This window comes from Toxotes jaculatrix, chromosome 2, assembly GCF_017976425.1.
Source record: "Toxotes jaculatrix isolate fToxJac2 chromosome 2, fToxJac2.pri, whole genome shotgun sequence".
Classification (NCBI taxonomy): Eukaryota; Metazoa; Chordata; class Actinopteri; family Toxotidae; genus Toxotes; species Toxotes jaculatrix.
This window is the reverse complement of record NC_054395.1, coordinates 3,974,269-3,981,525: the sequence shown is the minus strand read 5'-3', so window position 1 is coordinate 3,981,525 and position 7,257 is coordinate 3,974,269.

The window sequence follows — 7,257 nt, the reverse complement described above, 5'->3', positions numbered from 1 at the left end:
GGCAGCTGAATAAAGTAAATCCGATAGGATTTAGGATGTCACAGTGAAGGTGTACTAGTTTTTTGTCTGGACAGTGGTGGGGTTAGTGCAATTCTTGGTGGGGCTATAGCCCCATCTAGCCCCAGTCTACAGCAACGTACAGGACTTCTGCTTAAATTTCGTTTTTTTCCCCCTCATTTCTATTTGCATAATCTTTGAGGAAGTGACCACTGTAGACCCGTAACCCAGATACTGTTTGACAGCATTATTTGATGATGATCATTTCATTTTGTTTCCATTTGAATGTACAACTGATGAGACTGACTAAGACAACAAACAGGACTATTACCACTAGAATACAATAAGATAATATAGGCAGATGTACAGATACGATAAGATATGATGATACGATTATTGTCAGTGAAACATCAGCAGGATTCCAGAAGATGTGCACTGTGTTTATAGCATTGTAGCATTTATATTTTTCATTGGGTGTCTATGAAGATGTATTGGCACCTTTTGCGTATCAGTTATCAGTTTACATAGTCATTAAATTCTGTGATCTGCAGTTTCGTAGACATAATAGTGATGAAGGATTAGCGCATATGAACGAGTGTGTTAAGTGTCCTACGCGTTAACTGCTGTGTCAGATTAGGTGGTTTTCAAAGTGTCTCATTTGAATAAATGAATCATGGAGAGACAAGATAAAATCAGGTTTTTTTGCATTTATATTTCATTAGTTCGTCAGTGAAACTTTATTGGTCATAAAACTTACGTTAAATTGGGTTTCTTTTTTACAGTTCTGTGCATGTCTTTGTATGTGTAGAATGTATGTTTTAATTTAATCTTTTTCTGGAATGGAACACCATTGCAATTCAGTTTATTTTGCGGTTCTTGCATTCCCTGAGCTGGAAAACCTCATTGATAAACTCCTGCTGACTCCCATTTACCGTTCGTGCAACACAATACAACAGTACCACACTGTAAAACAGCATAATCAGTAATAATAACTTAACTAAATTTTTATCATAAACTTGTTACAGTTCAGTGTGTTTGTTAAGTGATGAACGAAACACTGTTAGCTCACTAGCATACTTCTCAACATTGGATTTCATTTGAAAGCTTTATTTTTTGCCAGTTTGAAGAAAGTTATGTCAAGTTGCCGTGTGTCCTCACGTGTCTCAGATGGGTCACATGGTCTCATTGATCAAAAATAAAAAATACAAAAACCATCAAGCAAACCTTGATGATGATGATGATTAGTATTATTATTACTAGTACTACTGTTATTGTATATTTTGGATTGAATGAAGCCTCTTGTTTATAAAGGCAGGAAGGTGGCTGGATATGGATATCCAGTGATCTTTTCTGAGTGCATACCATTGAAAATCAAACAAGGATCAACCACAAAACCTGTAGTGAATATGTTTATATTAAGTCCATGGTTCATTTTCAGCTCAGTACAGCAAATACGTAGCAATATGACTGAAAAACAATATCTAGATATTTTTATGCCCATCTGAAATTAAACTGCATGATTTTTCTGCTACATCACAAAGGTGTTGATCAGTGAACGCAGTCAGCTCAGCTGTCACCATGTGACCTACAGTCAGAATGAAATGATTACATGTGGCCGATGAACCCCCCTGAATCTGTTCAGATATGGTCTCTGGTTTGAAATGTCAGTGTTCTCCTTGAGGACTCTGTGTGGATTGGTCTGTTGTTGCCAAAGGCCCTCACTGTTTCAGTGAAACCATTCTTCAAGTTTTATGATCATCCAGTGTTTTTCCCAACACGTTTCTCTCTTTCATACCCACTGCATACTCCAGTATGCAAGGTTTGTGCAGAACACCACATTTGCTTCATTCCAAGAGATGCTGTAGCTGTGGTCAGCATTTCACAGAGCAGACAGCTGCTGAGGCACAAAAACACAACTGACTGGCCGTGATGAGGGCACTGATCCAGGCCATACTGTGAAGCTTTTCATGTCATCGCCGCTGCCACATGTTCCAGTGACCTCTGTTAACTCCAGCCCAGTAGGCTGCAGACACAGATCCGACTACCCCTGCATGACTGCCATTAGAATACACGGAGCCCCGCTGCAGCTGCCTCATTAGTAAAAACAGAGGTCATTATCATCTCCATCAACACTACAGCTACATACATGCTCGTGCTTAATGAGGGACTTCATGGATTTTGCTCGCTGACTAATAATTTCTTCGATAACGCTTACATTACTGACCTGGTGAAACATGGACTCAACATCTGCCATGATCACCACTGGTTCCTTCCTGAATCGGGTTACCACTTCAATTAGTAAACTGGTCAGATCAGGTCCTTGTAGATGCTGAGCATTAAGAGATGTTCCTTTGAAACTCGCGCCACAATCAAAGACAACTCTGATCTTCCCTTTTGTAGGATGGTAGACACCATGGTGCGGGATATACCAGATTTTACCATCGCAGCATTCCAGCTCCTCCTCAGGCACCCTCTCTGCATAACCTTTGGTGACCAGATCATTCATGAAGGCTACATAGTCTGCATGGAATGCTGAGTCTCTCTGCAGTCTCCTCTTCAGGTATGAAGCACGCTGCTCAACAATTTTCCTGTTCTTTGGCATGTTGAGTTCCATGTTTCTTAATGGTAAACTAATCTGGTAATGACCATTCACAATTTTTGCTGAGTTTGTGACCAGTTCAACAAACTTTTGATCCTCCCTTGATGTTCTAGATTGTTCATCCATACTGCATTCAGGGAAATCCATTTTGAACTGCTGCAGCCAAAGTTCCTCCAAATTCACAACTGAAACTCTGTTTACCAAAAACTCCGGTGCTCCCTCACTTTCCACTTTTAGAGGTCCATTCACAGTCCAGCCCAGCATTGTCCTGATTGCAGGTCCACCATTTACACTGCGAATGACTTCCAGTGGTTCCAAAGCCTCTGGAACATTTGTCCCAATCAGCAGCTCAACATCTGCATCTATCTCAGGAAGATGCACAGATCTCAAATGAGGCCATCCATGAAGATCCCTTTCTGTTGGAATATTCCTCCTGTGGACAGGCATACGCTCCTGAGTATAAGTCTTGGGCAGTTCACAAAAGTTGTCACCTTCTAAACCAGCAACCTCCAGTCCTGAAACAATGTGGCTTCTTACAACTTTCTGTTGGCCCATAGTCCGCAAGAGAATGTGTGATCTCTTTCCTGTGAGGCCTAGTTTGCACATCAGTGCCTCAGTGCAGAAAACTGCTGTATTCCCTTGATCCAGAAACGCATATGTGTTGATGATCATGCTACCTTTCCTGGACTTAACCTGCACAGGAACAATAGGGAGTTTACAATCATTATCACCAGCCCCAGTGAGCCCACTTGACACCAAGGTGTTGTCCACTACCACCTCTGGTTCCATTTTGACTTTTCCTTTGGAGGAATGTGAAGTATGCTTGGATGTTGGAGACCACATTTTACACAGGAAATCCGTTTTCTGCAATCTTTGCTGATGTGTCCAATACACAAACAGCCGAAACAGACACCCTTTTCTCTTAAGAAGCCTATCTTCTGTTTGTGGGTTCTTTTCTCCAACTGGGGGCACGAATCCAAAGTGTGGATTCGTTCCTCCTCCACAGCAAAGACATGTCCTCCTGGCTGTATTTGCTGGCTGAATTTGCTCCTTTTTTTTAATCCCTGGTTGTGTCTTGTTCTCCATAGAAGCCACAGTGGTGGCAAAACTTGTTCCTTTGGCTCCAGAACGAGATTGTGGTTTGAATTTGTTCATGCCTTTATTAGTTGTCACTTAGGGTGCATCCTGTATGTTCCCAAAGACTGGATCAGTGAAAATTCTCACTTGTCTTTCAATAAAATCAGTGATGTCACTGAATGTAGCTCTCTGGTTGCGCCTCTCTTGCAGTTCACAGGCTGCAGTTCTCCATTTGTCTCTGAACTTGTAAGGCAATTTCTTTATAATGGTAAGCATGTTGGCAGGCAGATCAAGCTCATGCAGATATTCAACTCCTTCCATGGCATTAGAACAGCCTCTAAGGAAAAGTCCTGGAGAGCCTTTATGTCTTCTGTCTTAATAGCAGGCCATGAAAGAGCCCTTACCATGTATGCAGAAGCAACTTTCTGTGCATTCAGTGCTCACATAACAAGGCTTTAGTTTTGACACAGCCTCTTTCTGGGTCAAAGTGTTGGCAACTTCTCACAGGTTCCTTAGGGTGACCCCTAGTGAACTGTTCCAGGACATAGAGTCTGTCACTGGAGTTCTCTGTATTTCTCTCCACACCATTCTCAAAAGCTTTCATAAAAGCATGATATTTTAATGGATCCCGATCAAAAACTAGGATTTCTCTTTTTTGTAATGATGAGAGGCATTGCTGTTGCATTAAGAGTGATGTTATTTCATTTTGCTTTCTCATGATTTCCAGCATATTGTTTTGATTGTCATCTGTTGACCCAAATCCTGAATTCAAAGTGTATCCATATTGAGTTTCTGTGTCATTCTTTGCCTGGTGATTCACTGAATGATGTTTAGGTTCCTTAACTGACACAGGTTTATGCTGAGTGAATGAAGGTGCAGTTTTCTCTGGATGCAAGCACTCATGTTTAGCCTCCCTTTGTTTCTCTGGCATTTGTGGAATAAAGAAATTTGCATTAGCATTGAGAGCTTTTGATTTTCCTTTTCCCAAATACGAGTTCATTCCATCTGAACACCTTGTGGAACTCTTTCCACTAAGGATACTCTGAGACCTTAACACATTTAATTTTGCCATGTGTGCTGCAATGTCTTAATCCATTTGAAGCTGCTCCTTTTTCCTTTTCAGACGTTCCTCCTGTTCCTCTAGTTCATGTTTATCTTTTAGCAGTTTCTGTCTTGCCATTAATGCTGCCAAGTCAGCCTCGGCCTTCAGACGTGCAGAAGAAGCAGTAGAAACAGCAGACTTTCTTCTAGTAGAAGAGTTTTTTCTTCCCACGTTTGACACACTGTCATTTGGTTTTACGTCATCTTGCATGTCCTCTGTGCTGAGTATTGATGCAGCCTGAATTGGAACTTGAGGTGAGTTGAGCTGAATCAGATTGAGGTGGGTTGAGGATGTTATGTTGTTGTGATTCCCCTGATTCACCCAGCCAGTTCATAACATCTTCTTTAAATGTGTCGCTGTATTTCATGATGCTGGAAAACCATTCATTTTGTCTGTTATGTTCATCCTCCATGAGCAAAGGAATCAAAACTTCATGTGACACAGTAGCATTTTCACAAAGTTGTTTTAATTTTTCAAAATGGGACTGAACATGTGAAACATTTTCCTTTGTTTTCATAAGAGACTTCATTTCTGGTATGAGTGCTTTCATTTTATTCACAATGACTTTGCGCTCATGTTGAAGCTTTTCGATTTTATTTGCCCAGGCTTTGGCTGTGAGTTTGCTTTATCTTTTCCCACACTCCATTTCAGCAGGATTTAATTCACTCATTTTCCTTGATTTCCTTTTGATTGTTTTTCAGCTTATGCATTTAAAACACATCCATTCTACAACTTGCAACATCAGCATTTATTTACACGTTTCCTCTTTTAATTTCCGTTTGATTTTGTTTGTGCATTTAAGAACACATCCACAGACAAAAGCAAAAGCATCCAAAGACAAAATTTATCCAACACAGATCATCCACATTGAACGCAGCAGCGGAGCAACATCAACTTCGGAGACAGAGCGCTGATTTACACTTACAGCAGGATACAAGATAATTTTAGCATCGGAATACATTGCACTGAAGAATCCAATCCTCCATCAACCAGACAATTGTTACCAATGAACAATCAGCAGTCAACATACAGGCCTCAATCCCTCCATTGATACGCGGCCTCCACGCGCACATCCACAGGTGAGCTCACCTGGCAGTAGTTCGCTTTGACAGCAGCTCCTTAAACTTCACTTTCACAACCAGCGCCTACCTCCATACTTTGTCTCCGATGTCTGTATTTCATCCTCTTCCTCTTTTCATCCTCTTGATTTCGGCTCTGTTGCTCCGTCAGATGCTTATGATTGTGACTAAGGTTAATGCCTTTTTTGTTGACAAAATGTAGCAACTTCGCAGTCCTAAGAGTCGCTGAGAGACAGAAGGATGGGCCCTATTGTCTGACACGCTACCTAAAAAATCCACTGAGACTTCAAACCTAAATTAAACAGTTTATTAACAAACAAAAGATAATCAACTCATCATAACGTGCTCCAAAATATAACCAAAAATAATCTCAGTGATCAAAGAAAATTAGCGGTCAACAAAAAATACCCCGTCCCACCCGCTCTCTCTCTCTCTCAAACAAAAAACAGACCAACAGGTGATATCAACTAATATACACGCCCATGATCATGTGACCCGCTAACCCCCCAATCAACATGATCACATAAACAATATCCTAATAAACAAAAAAACAAACAAACAATATCCCTTGACCTTACAACTAATAGAAAAAATACATAATACATTCATGGCTCCTACAATTACATTGATCACTGAAAGCATTTACTATTGGATCCTGGACTTCCTATTTCTTTCCTTCATGAAAGAGTGCTTTATATGTTACATAAAAGAAAAGAAACTCATGACAACATAAAATGATACATTGAATTTAAAAAGAAAGAAACAATTCAAGGTTTTATGCTTGAGATAAGTAGATCACTATCAGTCTCAAGTCTGTGTGTTAAATACTGGGTTGAAGGATGTGGTTAGCAGTCAGTGCCTCCATCTGGCAGTCACACCTTTTGTGCTGGTGCACAGTACTTGTCACTAATCCTGTCTTTTTGAGTGAATTATTAATGTTTCTTTATGTCAGTACATTTTTTGCTGGCATCCAGTTGCAGTTGTTTTTTTTTAAAACAACACTGTTCATCTACTGTTAATGGCCCTGAGGGGCTGTGCTCAGGGACAGTGGTGCTTTGATCTAAATGCTAAGAATAGCATGCTAATATGCTAACACAATAACAACACTAACATGTTGATGTAAAGCAGGTATGATATTTTTAACCATCATAGGTATGTGTATTAGCATGCTAGGATTTTGCTAATCAGAAAAGAACCACAGCTAAGGCTGCTGGCAATCTCATTACTTTTACAGGGATAAAAATGGCTAAATAAAACTTTGACCTGATGATGGCGCTAAATAAAAAGTCTGATGATCACCAAAATGATTGACTGTCCAAATCTAATTTCAGTCCATCCAGAGGTCATTGAGATATGTCATTGAAAGCCAAAAATGTCAGGTGTCATGGTGCCAGGTGAGTCAG